Source organism: Neopelma chrysocephalum, unplaced genomic scaffold (assembly GCF_003984885.1).
Source record: "Neopelma chrysocephalum unplaced genomic scaffold, ASM398488v2 Primary Assembly neopelma1_129, whole genome shotgun sequence".
Taxonomy (NCBI): Eukaryota; Metazoa; Chordata; class Aves; order Passeriformes; family Pipridae; genus Neopelma; species Neopelma chrysocephalum.
The window spans coordinates 658,982-674,950 of NW_020897791.1; positions in this window are offsets into that span (position 1 = coordinate 658,982).

Sequence of the window (15,969 nt, forward strand, 5' to 3'; positions counted from 1 at the left end):
AGAAAGACAATTTACAAGAGCATGGAGTGACAGGACAAGGGGGAATGACTTCAAACTGGCAGAGAGCACGTTTAGATGGGATATTGGGTTTAAATTCTTGGCTGTAGGGGTGGTAAGGTGCTGCAATGGATTTTCCAGAGAAGCTGTGGCTGCCCCATCCCTGGAAGTGTTCAAGGCCAGGTTGGATGGGGTTTGGAGCAACCTGGGCTAGTGGAAGGTGTCCCTGCCCATGGCAAGGGGTCGGAACAAGATAATCTTGAAGGTCCTTTCCAACTCCAATCATTCCATGGTTTTATGATTCCTGTTGGGGCAGGGAGGGGAAGATCTCACCACACAAGAAGGTCCCTACGTGTCCTCCACTGTCCCATGCAAGACACGTCACTGAACAGCCCAGTCACTGGAAAATCCATGTTGAAGTGGAAGCAAATATGAAAATGATTGCTGCTGTAAAGGCAGGGAATAAAAGACAGAGGAGGAATGTCTTTTCAAGTGATAACACGGGAATAAATCACTGTGGCTTATTTTGATATCACTGACATTTTTCATAAAGACGTTCTCCAAGGAGCCAAAGACATCTGTCAGCACAGAGTGAAGTGTGTACAAATGAAGCCTAAATCTACACTCCTGAGGGATGACAGAGGTGTTGATAATTTCAGTCTCTGGGAGGGAACAATTCTGATGCAAAAACTGGGGGAGTGAATCCCAAGTTGAGGATTTTTTAGCTCAAAATGAGCTCACAGTGACGCAGCCATAGAACGGCGTCAGCGCGTGCAAGGAAAGCTGCAACCCTTGAAAAAGAATGTGGAAAAGAAGGGAGAACATTGGGATATGGCATTGTGCCTGGTTTAGCTGTGTTTCTAAAAATTTATGTTACAGGTCTGTTTTGGGAGAACAATAATTTAAAAAAGATACATTTCTTTTAAAGATAACTATTCAGTGAAGCTGCTGATGGTACCTTGTTACTGGTGAAGTGACAGGTAATGGAGCCACGAGGTATCAAGTCAAAGGGAATCAAGTCCTTTGATATAAATATATTAATCTGAATTAATAGACAGTTGTCCAGTTCTCTGAGAATGTTTTCCCCTCTAATTTCTATTTAGGCACTTAAAAAGCTCAGTGTTGCAGAAGACACCAGGTTGGGTGGAAGTGTTGATGTGCTGGAGGGTGCAGGAAGGCTCTGCAGAGGGATCTGGACAGGCTGGATCCAGGGGCCAAGCCCAACAGTGGGGGGTTTAATAAGGTGAAGTTCTGAGTCACAACAAGCCCCTGGGGTGCTCCAGGATGGGACAAAGTGGAAGGAAAGTGGTCCAGTGGGAACGGACCTGGGGGTGCTGGTGACAGCGGCTGAACGTGAGCCAGGTGTGCCCAGGTGGGCAAGAAGGCCGATGGATCCTGGCCTGGATCAGGAAGAGTGTGGCAGCAGGAGCAGGGCAGGATTGTCCCTCTGTGCTGGGCACTGGTGAGAACACACTTTGAGTGCTGCGCCCAGTTTTGGGCCCCTCATGACAAGAAAGACATTGAGGGGCTGGAGCAGGTCCAGAGAAGAGCAACGAGGCTGGGGAAGGGTCTGGAGCACAATTCCTGTGAGGAGAGGCTGAGGGAGCTGAGAGGGCTCAGCCTGGAGAGGAGGCAGCTCAGGGGAGACCTCCTCACTCTCTGCAACTCCCTGACAGGAGGGGGGAGCCAGGTGGGGATCAATCTCTTCTCCCAGGCAACCAGTGACAGGACAAGAGCTGTGCCGGGGAAGGTTCAGGTTGGACATCAGGAAGAATTTCTTCACAGAAAGAGTTGTCAAACTTTGGAATGGGCTGCCCAGGGAGGTGGTGGAGTCCCCATCCTTGGAGGTGTTCAAGGAATGACTGGACGTGGCACTCAGTGCCCTGGGCTGGGTGACAAGGTGGGGATGGATCAAAGATTGGACTCGATGATCTTGGAGGTCTTTTTCAACCTTATAGACTCTATCCTATGATTCCATGATTAAATATTTTTATGAACCTGCATCACCCTTTGGCCCCTCACAGCAGGGATTTTTAGCCTGCCTGTCCAGGAGATATCTGAAGGTAGCCCAGAAAGCAAAGCCCCAGGACACCCACCTTTACAGCAACCATCAGCTGCTTTCTACTGCAAAACATTTAGAGGCTTGTCAACTGAAAACTATTAAACTGCTCTGAGGCAGCATCAGAGGTGAACCCTGCTCTCCATCCCCTCATATTAACCTTTGGAGAAGTGGTGGATCACACCTGGAGAACAACAAAACCCAAATTATCTTGTGCTCGTTCTCCAGAAGACAATTTGCTGTGGTCTGGAAGGTTCTTCATCCTTCAGGTCTGTCACCACTTGGGGCTCTGTGTGGCTGGGGACAGTTCCAGTCACCTGCCTTTGTGTTCTCCTGCAGGGATGAGTTTCTCCCAGGGCAGAGCATCCAGCTGGGGCTTAGAACTCAGAGCAGTGAGCACTGGTGGTGTTCAGGCATCAAAACTGGTCCTGTGCTTCCCAAAGTCGCAGGAGAGTCTATTTAGCAGGATAAGATCTCCAGACTAAGGTTGGTCTCCCAACTCATCTCCCTTGGACGTGTTTTAAGGGATTAACCACCATGCTGAGATCACAGTGGGAATACTGGACAGTTGGATGATTTTTTTTTGAAGGAGAAGCTTTTTTTCTCCTGGCATCATGATCCACTGACAGTGAATGGCAGCTACTGGGATAATTTGGAGCAGTAAAAGCTTCCCAGAATTTCCCGACAGGCACCAGCTCTAAGAAGGAGGAGTGCAAGAGAGTGATCTCAAGGCTGGAACTGTGCTTTTGTCTGGTTCACTTTGTTCTCTTTCCTATTATTGTCCTCTCCTTGCCTTTAAAATCAACCCCATCCTGGTGCAAAATGGATAATTTCCTGTTGATTCACCTTTTTATGAAGAATCTACGTCTAAAAAGTGGCATTAGGGGAGCTTAAAAAGATCCTTCAAACGCAATTCCACATAAGCACTCAGCATCATCCTGGAAAAGGAGCCCCTGTGGACAAAAATCTATATGATATTCCCTTCCAAAAGCCTGGAATTACGTAAATAGCAGGTGAAGAATCGTTCACATGGGAGGCCACAAGGATTCAGACACATTTTTGCATTTCTAAAGGCAACTTCCTTAAAGGGTCCTCAAATTGTATTTAAACCTAGAAAAAAAAAGACAAGTCAAATGTTTGTTGCTCCAAGCCCCGTCCAACCTGGCCTTGGACACTTCCAGGGATGGGGCAGCCACAGCTTCTCTGGGCAACCTGTTCCAGGGCCTCCCCACCCTCACAGGGAAGAATTTCTCCCTAATATCTCATCTATCCCTGCCCTCTGACATTTTGAAGCCATTCGCCTTTGTCCTGGAACTCCATCCCTTGTCCCAAGTCCCTCTCCAGCTCCCTTGGAACCCTTTTAGGAACTGGAAGGGGCTCTCAGGTCTCTGAATTATAGGGCCCCTTCAGGTCTGAAAGGCCACAATTAGGTCACCCCAGAGCCTTAAATTAAGTCCTATTCCTGACAGCTTTCTGGCTCAACATGCAGGTTGTGGGGTGGGAAGGGGTGGGATTCACTAGGAAACCTCAAATTGGACTTGGAGGGGAGTTGGACGAGTGGTCTGGGGGCCAGGAGCTGGTGAAAGGACAAGAGAACCACATTCCTTGGGTGGACCACAGAGACCACGGATTGTGGGTACAAGGTGCCTTAGATCCCTCTGTAATCCATGGATACTCAATAGGAGGAATCAGTGGAGCACAGGGACCACACAATCACAGAACCATTGAGGTTGGAAGAGACCTCCAAGATCATCAAGTCCAACCTTTGACCAGCCCCCACCTTGTCCCCCAGCCCAGAGCACCGAGTGCCACATCCAGTCCTTCCTTGGACACCTCCAGGGATGGGGACTCCAAACCTTCCTGGGCAGCCCTTTCCATGATTTTTCTGGCTAAATTTCAATATCTGCTGTCGGATGGGATGTCTTGGTTGTACAACAGCTCTGCTTCGACTCCGTTGAATTCCTATCCAAGGTCAACAAGAAATCTGGAGTGACTGGTCGGACGAGCATGTCCTCATCACCCAAGGGAAATCCAGGGATTACCTGAGGCTCTGAGCACCGTCTGGGACTCTGAAGGAAGTTGTTTTTGGAAAATCTTCCATTAGGATCAGCTCTCTGCACTGACTACAGGCTGATGCAAGTTCTGAGCCCGCTGCTGTGAATCCTTTTTTTAAATCTCCAGATTTAGGAAGTGGAGAGGGGTGGCTTGTGCAGTTCCTGAATCATTGTGGGATCCTGCACTGCCTACAGAGTTCAAAATTTCTCATATTTTCAGTCAGGACTTGGCTGGTTTCTCCCAAAGATTTTTCATGATAATGCAATTGTTACTTCTTTTCTCAAAGTTTCCTGTACTTTGATGAACCTCAGACAGAAGACAGTGGTTAATTAGCCCAACTAATGAGAGTGGAGACATCCAGTTTAGTGCAGAGCTAAAGAGGGCTCATTAAAGCAGAAACCCTGTGGAATGAGCCAGGAATTCCACAAAAAGGAACAACGAGGGGTGTTAACCCCTAAAGAGGCTTTGCTTTTCCGTCCAAGGTGGATGAAGGAGAGCAAAACACGAGGGAATGGCTAAATTTATCCTGCAATAAATTTGCCAAGGGTTGCTGGGCTGCTGAGCGGGCAGTTTTCCCACGGAAAAGAAATCAGGACTGTTCCAGAAGTTAAAGTTTTCCCATGGGAAAGGAGGGAGAGGAATAGGTTGCAGGACGCTGGGTGAGAAGTTTTTTTAGAGAGAGGATCACATACATCGTATCAAAAGCCAATAAAAATATGGAAAATAGAGGTTTTCCTTTCTCTGGGAAATTCAGGGAGGCAAGCAGGTCATTCCTACTCAGCTGGGGCTCATTTCTCCATTGTTCAACAAAATATATGATGAGACATAACCCAGCCACGCCAGGGTGCTCCTGGCTGTCCCCTTGGTCACTGCAACCTTTGGGATCATCACATTCCACCGGGGATCTCCAGGTTCAGGATGGATATTAGGAAAAAGTTCTTCACTGGAAGAAGTGATGGAGTCACCATCCCTGGAAATGCTCAAAAAACAAGTAGATGTGGCATTTCACCACATGGTTGAGTGGATGTGGTGGCACTGGGTTGAAGGTTGGATTTGATGTTCTTGGAGGACTTTTCCAACCTTAAATATTCCATGATTCCATGACTTGTTTTCTTCATTTTTGTTGCTTTAAAGCCCTTTTGCTGCCACCCAACCACAGCTGAAAATTAACAGTTTTGCATGGCATTGTGGAGCAGATTTATATTTATATTTATATTTATGTTTATGTTTGTTTTTATTTTTATCTATATAAAATAATAGAACTATATTATATCATAAATATATCTGAATAAAATATTTATATATAAATATAAATATGAATATAAATATAAATATATATATAAAAAAATCTAATCTGCCATGTACTGAAGTGCCAAGGGAACCACATATTGATTCACACAAATCTCAGGAATTCACAGAGAAAAACAACCAGCCTTGCACTTACAGTTTTTACATTGATATTTTCTTTTCTTTTCTATTTATTAAGCTCTGTTTTGAAAAACAGAAGAGGCAAGAAGGGAGAAAATTGGTGCAGAGATTAATGAAGTGTTTTGTTTTGCTGCTGTTTTATCCTTTTTTTTCTCATCTGCTTACCAAAAAAAAGAAGGTGAAACACGAAGGAGGGCTGGTCTTTATACACGCTATACTTTGGAAAATACTCCATGAATTGCGTGCAAAGTTAAACTAAGCCTAATTCTTAATCCTGGGCTTACTTACAGGGATACACAACTCGCTGATGTAAATCCCAGTAAGTTTGGCTCCTGCTCTGCTGGAGGTGGGTGGGAGCTGCTTGGATGAGCAGAGCAACAAATGAAGGGGATGGAAAAAAACGTTTGGAGCAGGCAAAACCGTAGGAGGGAAATTGGGAGGGGAGGTTGTAGAATTCCAGGGCTGGGCATGGTGGTTAATCACCCTAAACGTGGTGATAAAGACCACAGATCATGAGAGCTTTCCTACTTTTCTACCGTCACTGGGGGGAGAACTAGTAAGAACGGCTCAGTTGCGTTAATTGTAATGCAAATTAGCGACAGCCAAGTCGTGGAGATGATCTCACCTGGAAATGGTTTGGGTAACGATTTAATTTGTTGCACGGACACAGTTTGTGAGAACAAAAGTGAATCATTTATTGGTTACAACTTTTGGTGTGTGTAGGGTTTTGGGAAGGAGGGACAGGCATTCCCAGCCGGGTTAAGAAGGCAGAGAGATGTTTTTCATCAAATAGAAAAGCGGGCATTTTTTTATCACAGTTACGATAATTGATGGGACAAAGCAAAGCCAGAAAGAGATTTACCACAGGGCCTATAGGTTTGGTTAATTACACAGATAATGCAAGAATTTCAGGGAGCGAATGTAAACAGACTTTCCTTGCCTTTGTTTAAATCCCGAGGCTTCTTGCTAAGATCAGTTATCTCCATAGTATCATGAAGAATTTGCATCCCAACAGGTTTTGGGGTTATTTCATCACCTTAATAGATGTAAAATATCGATCTGTGAGCAAAAACAAGCTGTGCTCCACTCAGCTGAGGCATTTTCAGGACGGATGGGCCAAATATAGCATCAAAGAGGCTCTTTTAAAGGACAATCCACCTCTGCAGAGCACAGGTAGAGTTTGTGATGAACCAGAAAGCCACCTCAGTGCAAGAGGCTGGAAGCCACCAGGAATTTCACACTTGGAGATGCTCATGTGCTTTTGAAATGTTAATGGTTCTTGTTAATGATTGTCACCTCAAAAGGAGATGGAGAAGTCAGGTACTGTTGTATTAGTGGTAGGGAGACTGAGGCAAGGAGCCAAATGGCTTCTTTGGCACTTCAATGCTCCATTGGGAAGGGAAAAATTGATGGATATGACTCTGAATAAGACACATCTTGGTTTTCATGGACTAGGGAATGTGCTTTGAAATCCTGCAAATTAGAGAACTTCAAAAATAGGGAAGAAATAGAGAGGTCTTCTAATGTTGTCAGCTGGATCTCGTGATGGTGTGTCATTACTTTATGCATGGTCAGCTCCTGTTAAATGATGATTTTCCTCAGAACAAACCACAATTATTGAGTGCCTTCTTTCCAGTTCTGAACTACAATTTAACTTCTAGGAAAATATTAAAACTGGAATAAAGGATTTGGCCCAGAGAAGCTGTGGATTCCCCATCCCTGGAAGTGTCCAAGGCCAGGTTGGACAGGGCTTGGAGCAACCTGGGCTAGTGGAAGGTGTCCCTGCCCATGGCAGGGAGTTGGAACTGGATGGTCTTTAATATCCCTTCCTATCCAAATCATTCTGTGATTCCATGATTTCCAAGGATAGGGAATCAATGGGCATCATAAGAAAACTCAATTTTTTAACCTTTGACATTTTCCTTTTATTTTTAACAAGTTCTGTCTCAATTCAACTTTCAGTTTCTTTGTAAAGCTGAAGAGCCCATTTTCTCTCATCCTTCCTGTGAAACAAGTATTGGAGAAGGAGAGTGGTTGGATTCACAGGGAATCATCTGGGAAATCATAGAAATCATGGAATAACAGAATCTCCTGAGCTGGAAGGGGCCCACAAGGATCATCAAAGCCCAAATCCTGACCTTGCACAAGGAAGAGAGACAGGAATTGTTTGTCAAGAAGCACAAGAGCCCAGGTGTGGGGTAAATACCCACTACACCTGATCCCTTCCAACAAATACTTCCATTCCAAGAGGATTCTTCATTTATCCTCATTAGGTTTTATGGGAATAGAGCTGCAAACCAATATTGAACAAATACGAGCTCCTTTCAGGTCGGTTTTCAGTGGTGCTGAGTGAGCAGATCAATGAGTCACCAAAAATCAGCAGGAAATTACAGGCTGGAATATGAATCACTCGCTGATGCCACCAAGTTTTCCAGGAATAAGTGAGAAATTTTGGGGAAGAGCGTGGATCCAACTGAATGATGTCAGAGAGAAATGAAATTGCTGGAAACAGAGGATTTAAGGACAACAGTTCTATTTTGGATGTACAGACCATAGGTAGATATCATCTTGCAACACACATAAATGGAATTTTGCAGGGTTTATCCAGGAAAAATGGAGAAACAAGTGGGATTGGGTTAAATAGCTGCCTCCCAACCAGGTAAAAATCCACATGGCCTAATTTTCCCCCTCTCCCTTGCCTGGGGAAGTGTCCATCTATCTGCAATTAAGTCTTAGTTTTACAATTCAGGATTATCAATAACTCCTGCCAGGGCTGCTGCAACACCCTTTAAAATACTGACTTGTGGATGAGATAATATATGAAAAAAATGTGCTGCATTTTCAGAAAAAGGAATAAAACAAGATAAAAAACAAGCTTTTTTTGTTTTGTTTTTTTTTTCCCAAATTTTGGTGATTCTCCAGGTGTACTAGAAAATTAAACAAAACCAATTAGCAGGTAATTTGGGGGAAAATTATTCATTTTCCTTCAAGGAAAAAAGAGAATTTTGGGGTTTTTTTCCATATCTAAATAAACTATCATTTTGAGAGGAAAAAGTTTATAAGAAATTGAGTATTAGTAATAAATACAGCCTTAATCTACCTAAATCCAAAATTAGGGTTCATCCTTAATTCTGGCAGGATGTCAGGGGAATTCAGTTGTTCAGGAGACTAAGCCACAATTTTTAAGTGCTTTATATTTGTTTTTTTTCCTACTGGTCCTACATTTTCTTCCAGTTGGACTCAGCACCTCCTGGATTTATTTATCTGGAAGTAGAAAGGAGAAAAAAGTCCAGTTCCTTAAATTTTGGAGAGATTAAGTGGATTTTGAGTGGCATTTTGGAAGGCAGGGATGAAGGAGAAGTTGACATATAATCACAGAATGGTTTGGGTTGGAAGGGACCTGGAAGATCATCCAGTTCCAACCTCCCTTCCACCTTTCACTAAAACAGGTTGCTCAATATATATTATTTTTTTCCCAAAAAAGTCCATCCAAAGGGAAATAACCAAAGAATAGGGTAGGATGCTGTTGAAGTGTCCATTGACACTGAGGCATCAATTCTTCTTTGGGTGGTCAGGGATTTCTGAGCTGATGGGTCTGGGCTCCCAATTTCCCAGTCAGGGAAGTGATTATTCCCTTGGAATCAGCACTGGTGAGGCCACTCCTTGGATCATGAGCTCAGTTTTGGGCCCCTCAGGACAAGAAGGATATTGAGGGGCTGGAGGGTGTCCAGGGAAGGGAACAGAGCTGGGAAAGGGTCTGGAGCACCAGGAGCAGCTGAGGGGGCTGGGGGGGCTCACCCTGGAGCAAAGGAGGCTCAGGGGGGACCTTCTCCCTCTCTTCAACTCCCTGACAGGAGAGGGGAGCTGGAGGGGTTCAGACTCTGAGAGGACAAGAGGAAATGGCCTCAAGTTGTGCCAAGGGAGGTTTAAATTGGGCATTAGGAAAACTTTCTTCATGGAAAGGGTTGTCAAGCACTGGAACAGGCTGCCTATGGAAATGGTGGAATGTCCATCCCTGGAAGTGTTAAAAAACGTGTGGATCTGGCATTTGAGGAGGTGGTTTAATGAGAACATGATGGGGCTGCTGGTTGACAGTGGGATTTGATGACCTTAAAGGTCTTTTCCAACCTTAGTGATTCCATGATTCCATGATTTTCTGATTCCCAGCACACTGTTTGTTCTCCTGGGATGGAAGAAAACTGCCCAAACAGCAAAGAAACCGGATGCATTGTTTTGTGCCCGAGGTAATGAAGCCAGATCTGGAAAAATTAACTCAGGTCCGTGGAGAAGGAAATTCCTTTTGGCCTGGGATGGCTGGTTGGTAGAGCTCTGCAGGAATGTCCTCATGAAGTCTTTCAGTGCTGTTTGAAGTATTTTCACGCTGGATTTCCCCTGCTGTGCCTGAAAAGCCCAGTCAACCGAGCAAACAACTGGAAAATGCACCAACAGGCTGAATATTCTCGTTCCAAATGGTTAACAAGCCACCTGGAAAAAACAGCAAATGGATTTCCAAAGAAACGGGATCAGATAGGAAGTTTGTATTTATATTGCAGAAGTTCCAGCTAAGAGGAAATAATGATCAGCAATGATTTACCAGCAATAGCTGTGGGCACAGGAGGAGATCTGGTTCATGGAATGACTTCAGGGCTTTGGAATGACCTATCCTGGCATTAGAAAGCATTTTAGGGGTTTAGTGGGGTTTGGTTTTCCTTTTCAATATTCCACAGTGTTATTTCCTCCCTCAGATTGCCAGTGCTCCAAAGGAAGATTATTAACCAAAATCACCTCTTTTATCTTAATTCAGACACGCCATGAAAACTAAAATGATCTGTTTGAATGGGTAAAAAGGAAATAAAGCTGTTGGCAAAGGTTTTAGGATTGTTGTTCTACGTCAGCAGTGAAGTGACTGAAGATATGAATGGAGCTGCTCACAGGGGTGAAGTGATGGGAGCCAAAAATAGGTCAAGAAAGTTATTTTAGTGAACTCATTCCTGAGGAAATAAATGGAGAGAGCAGGATTTGAAGACCTGAATGATATTTTTTTTTGTACGTACAGTAATAGGGGGATGGAAAACAAGTCTGATGAGGAGCTGCTGGGGGAGCTGAGGGGGCCTCAGATGGAGAAAAGGAGGCTCAGGGGGGACCTTTTCACCCACCACAACCCCCTGACAGGAGGGTGGGGTTGGAGCCAGGTGGGATCAGGCTCTGCTCCCAGGGAAGAAGTGACAGTATGAGAGGAAACGGCCTCAAATTGCATCAGGGGAGGTTTAGGTTGGATATTAGGAAATATTTCTTCACTGAGGGGGTTGTCAAGCATTGGAAGAAGGAAGTGGTGGAGTCACCGTCCTTGGAAGTGCTCAAAAAAAGAGCCAATGGGGCACTTGGCAACATAGTTTAGTGGGCGTGGTGGGATTTGGACAAAGGCTGGACTCGATGATCTTGGAGATCTGCTCCAATCGTCGTGATTCCATGATTCCTTAAAGCATGAGCCCACCTAGCAGTGACAGCAATGGCAGCTTGGGGATGGAGGGACCATCAATATCTTAACCAATATCTTCATCTACAACTGATTTCCCCCTCAAATCTCCAGTTAAAGATTAAATAAAAAGGGAATTAAGAGGACATGAAGCACTTTCTAATCTCACTTCCTCTTTCAAATCTCTGTGTCACAAATTTCAATTCACCAACGAGAAACAAACTGAGAAATCACACAACTAAATATTCTGCAGTTCTAGTTTTCCCATCTTTGCAGGCACCTTATCCAAGTCCCAGTGTTCCCCCTGCCTGTCTGTGGGCCTGGAATGCTGCCTTGAAAGCCATCATTAGAACAATTTAAAAAATTATTTATGATTATGATTATTATAATTTTTTTCTCATGATAGAGCCAGGCTGGCTGTGTCTGTCAGTCTTTTCCATGATGGAGTATTATTTTCTGCAAGGGGGAATTATTAAGCAAAACAGAGGTTTCCCTTCGTAAATAAGGGGATCAGTTTAATTGAAAATTGTGGCAGGAGCAGATTAACAGGGTCAACAGCTTTTAAAACATAAATTATCTGTTCCTAACAGAGATTTTAGAGGGCACCAAGTGGACCAAAACACACAATTTCCCGTTTTTGTTTTTTTTTGTTAACTCTAAAAGAGAGGCAAGAAATGAGACAATAGCTATTTGAAGGGATATAAAGCTCAGAAATTTCAACCAGTTTGAAAATCTCTTTTTAGCTTTTTCAGCTGGCAAAGTGACTGTGAGATTTCTGGGGAAGTGCTGAGCTCTCCAGCCCAGGCAGAGGTTAATGCAGGCAGTGGCAGAGCTTGTTTTGGGCACAACTTCATCCTGCTTTCTGCTGGAAGGGGGAATTTGGAGTTAAGCCACTTAGTCCTGTGTCTGATAGTGTCAATCAAGGCAGAGAACTGGTCTGCAATGTGATAACTTTGTGGCAGTGGTGGACCTGAGTCTAATATTAAGTGGGCTTTGCAAGGATGCTCCTCTCAAACACGATACAGGGGCTGGGGGAAGTTGTCCCTGCCCCAAAAACGTCGGTTTATAGATACATATATTGTTTTTATAGACACATATCTTAGTGTTGGGTTTTAGGTTCCTCTCATTGAATATCAAACATTCCTCTCAGCCACATGGGGTGACTCTTGAGGCATCCTGTGCAGGGCCACGGGTTGGACTTGATGATCCTTGCGGGTCCTGAATAATCTGATCCCACCAGTCCCTTCCAGCTCAGCATATCCTGTGATTCTGTGGAAAATTGCTGCTTAATTTAGACTTAGAAAACAATAAGGGCTGAAGGCAGATCAGCTTTTCATTAGGCAGGTGACACATAATTTTTGGAATGGATGAAGTTACACAGTTTTTGGAATAGATGGATTTAGGAAAACAGCCCGTGCTAAAGACATTGAGTGTCCTGTAAATAAAGAATTGTTTTTTCCCTTTTTGGATTTTTCAGGTCTGGATTGTAGAATCACAGAATGGTTTGGGTTGGAAGGGACCTGAAAGATCATGGAATTCCAACCCCCTGCCACGGGCAGGGACATTTTCCACTGGACCAGGTTGCTCAGGGTCCCAAAGTAAAGGATTTGGGGACACCTTAGAGCACCTTCCAGTCCCTAAAGGGGCTCCAAGAGAGCTGGAGAGGGCCTTTGGACAAGGGATGGAGGGACAGGACACAGGGAGTGGCTTCAAACTGACAGAGAGCAGCTTTAGATTAAATATTAGGAAGAAATCCTTTACTATAAGGATGGTTTTCCAGAGAAGCTGTGGCTGCCCCATCCCTGGAAGTGTTCAAGGCCAGGTTGGATGAGGTTTGGAGCAACCTGGGCTAGTGGAAGGTGTCCCTGCCCATTGCAGGGAGTTGTAACTATGTGATCTTTAAGGTCCCTTCAAACAAAAACAATGCCATAAATCTATGAAGAAATAAAAAATATAAATTAAAAGCTTGATGTCTTGCCAAAGCCACTCCGTGAGCTCTTTGGGAGTGACACCTGCTGCTCACTGGGGAGCAAGGAAGCTCCAAGAGCTCCTGAATTTTGATGGATCTCTGCAGATCAGCTCTGTGGAATGCTCAATGATCCGGGATCTGGGATCTCAGGGAATAAAAAGCAGCCATGGTTTGACAAAATAACGAACTCCCAGTGCAAATGTGTGACTGTTTCATTCTAAATGTGTTTTAGAATTCCAACTGCCTGGTCCCATAAGCTTCAGAGAAGTTCCAGCTACTTGGGATTCCATAGCAATACTCCCAGACTTAATAAAACTGTCTGGGGGACTAATGAATTATTTAAAGACTGCATAAAGAAAATGTAACCTATGCATTTAAAGTAGGAAAATCCACTTTAAAGTCATCATTCTGCTGTCTTTATCAATCTTACAAGGTTTTTTCTTCACATATTGGTATTTTGTTTGTCTGGGCTGAATGAATTCCAAATGGGAAGTATTGTCATTTCATTTAAGCCAATACTTGGGGGCTGCATAAATTTATATTGATAATATTTATAAAGCCTTTTGTTCTGTGTAGCTATTTGCTCTGTTAAACAATAAAGTGCTTCATATAAAATTGGAAAAAATGACAGACAGAAGCCACACACCCAAGTGTGACTTCCTTGGGGATGTATGTTTTTTTTTTTTCCTGGACTAACCTTGACCAGGAGGATCAAAGCTCTTGTTCTTTTTTACATAATAATAAGTTTGGATTTAGAGAGGTAAGAAATGACAGTGGATGGAGGGAAAAACCAGGCAGCTCAACAGCACCTTGAGAGGTCGGAAACCTCGAGAGAGCTGAACGTGGAGGACAGGGTGGGGAAGAGGAAAAAACCCAGGAGGGAAAGAAAAACCTCTGGATAATGGGACAGATGTGAAAACTGCAGAAAATTTGGGTTCTGATCCTTGCAGATGGGCCAGATCCTACCAACAACTTGAAGGAACATTCATGGGTTGGTTTTGAAGAGTCCTAGTAAAAAATACCTACACGAGGAGAAAGGGCTGGAAAGGAAGGGGAAAAAAAATCCATTTTGGGGTCTGCAGGATTAAATACCATCCCCTGAAACTGTTCTCAGCTCCTGCTGGTGACAGTGATCCTAGAGCTGGAGGTGTTTGTCATTCTTACGTTGCCTTTGGATCATGGAATCATTAAGGTTGGAAAAGACCTCCAAGATCATCAAGTCCAACCTTTGACCCAACATCACCATTCCCACTAAACCATATCACAAAGTGACACATTTGCCAGTGTTTTGAACACTTCCAGGGGTGGAAACTCCACCAATTCCACAGAGGATCATCTCCACAGATTGCTGTGCACACACAGAGTGACTGACAATATTCCAGTCCTTCGAGTGATCCCTGACAGTGCCATGATAGATTAAAAGACAGTGGGATGATTAATTAGAAGGAAATAAGGATGGTTGAAGATAATATTGCAGATTAGAATCACAGAATATCCTGGCTTGGAAGGCACCCACAACTTGGAGTCCAGTTCTTGACCCTGCAGAGGACAACCCCAAAAATCATCCCATGTGCCTGAGACCATTGTCCAAACACTTTGAGGGGATGTGCAGTGACAGGACAAGGGAGAATGGCTTTAATCTGAAGCAGGGAAGGATTAGATTAGATATTGGGAAGAAATTGTTCCCTGTGAGGTTAGGGAGGCCCTGGCACAGGTTTCCCAGAGAAGCTGTGGCTGCCCCATCCCTGGAAGTGTCCAAGGCCAGGCTGGATGGGGCTTGGAGCAACCTGGTCTAGTGGAAGGTGTCCCTGCCCATGGCAGGGGGCTGGAATTCCATGGTCTTTAAGGTCCCTTCCATCCCAAACCATTCTATGTTTCCATGATTCCACTTGGATTTCCTCTCTCTATCCCACCAGACCACACTTGGGCATCCTGAATGATACAGATAATTGGAAGAGATGATGAAGCAAAATTGCATTCCTATAGAAAAGAGTTGGAAACCTGAAATGTTTTTGATCTGGATTTTGTTTCTTCCTAAAACTCGTTGTGTTCTGAAGACTTTGTGTTTTTACATCTTCTCGTATTACAACTCCTGGATTTCACTAAGTGGGATTCATCTTAGGAATTTCAGTATAGGAAAAGGGGAAAGGATATTGGGCTGAAGGAGGGGAGATTTAACTTGGATAGTGGGAAGAAATTGTTCCCTGTGAGGGCGGTGAGGCTCTGGCAGAGGTTACCCAGAGAAGCTGTGGCTGCCCCTGGATCCCTGGAAGTGTCCAAGGCCAGGTTGGATGGGACTTGGAGCAATCTGGGCTAGTGGAAGGTGTCCCTGCCCATGGCAGGGGGTTGGAATTCCATGATATTCAAGTTCTCTTCCAACCATTTGTTGTAGTGCTTTTAATTTGGTCCCTGCCCAATCAGGAGCACTGGCTAAGGATCCCTTGGAAAGGTTTCTGGGGGATACTTTCTGTGTCAAATACCCACGAGAAACACAAATAATTTTCTGCCCAGTGCAAAACTTTTCCTGAGGGGAAAAACCTTGTGGCATCCACACAACAGGAATGAGCAAAAGGGCTGGAGACAGAGAGGATTTGCTTCTCTCCCTGTTTCTTGAGACCTTCTCTGGATGCACAGTCAGCAGTGCTGGGAACATGGAGAAATGTCCGAACCAGATCCACCCAGTGCAAAGAAAACACGGAAAATTTGGGATAGAAGTCCCTCAGAGGAACTCTGTGTTATGCCCAGGCCACTTCCAGCTGTGGGCCTCAATGGAGCAGGATTGGTGGGTTTATCCAAATTTTTGGGTCCTTTGCTGGAAGCTCCCTTGTCCCTCTCAAACAACTGCCAAGGGAATCCCCTTAAGGTGACTCAGATATGAGGAGCACATGGAGTAGCAGGTGTTGGATTTCTTCACCAGGTAAAGGTTTGTCATTCCAGGTTTTCCTGTGGATTGGAAGCAGACAGAACAGCAGACAGTTTTCCCAC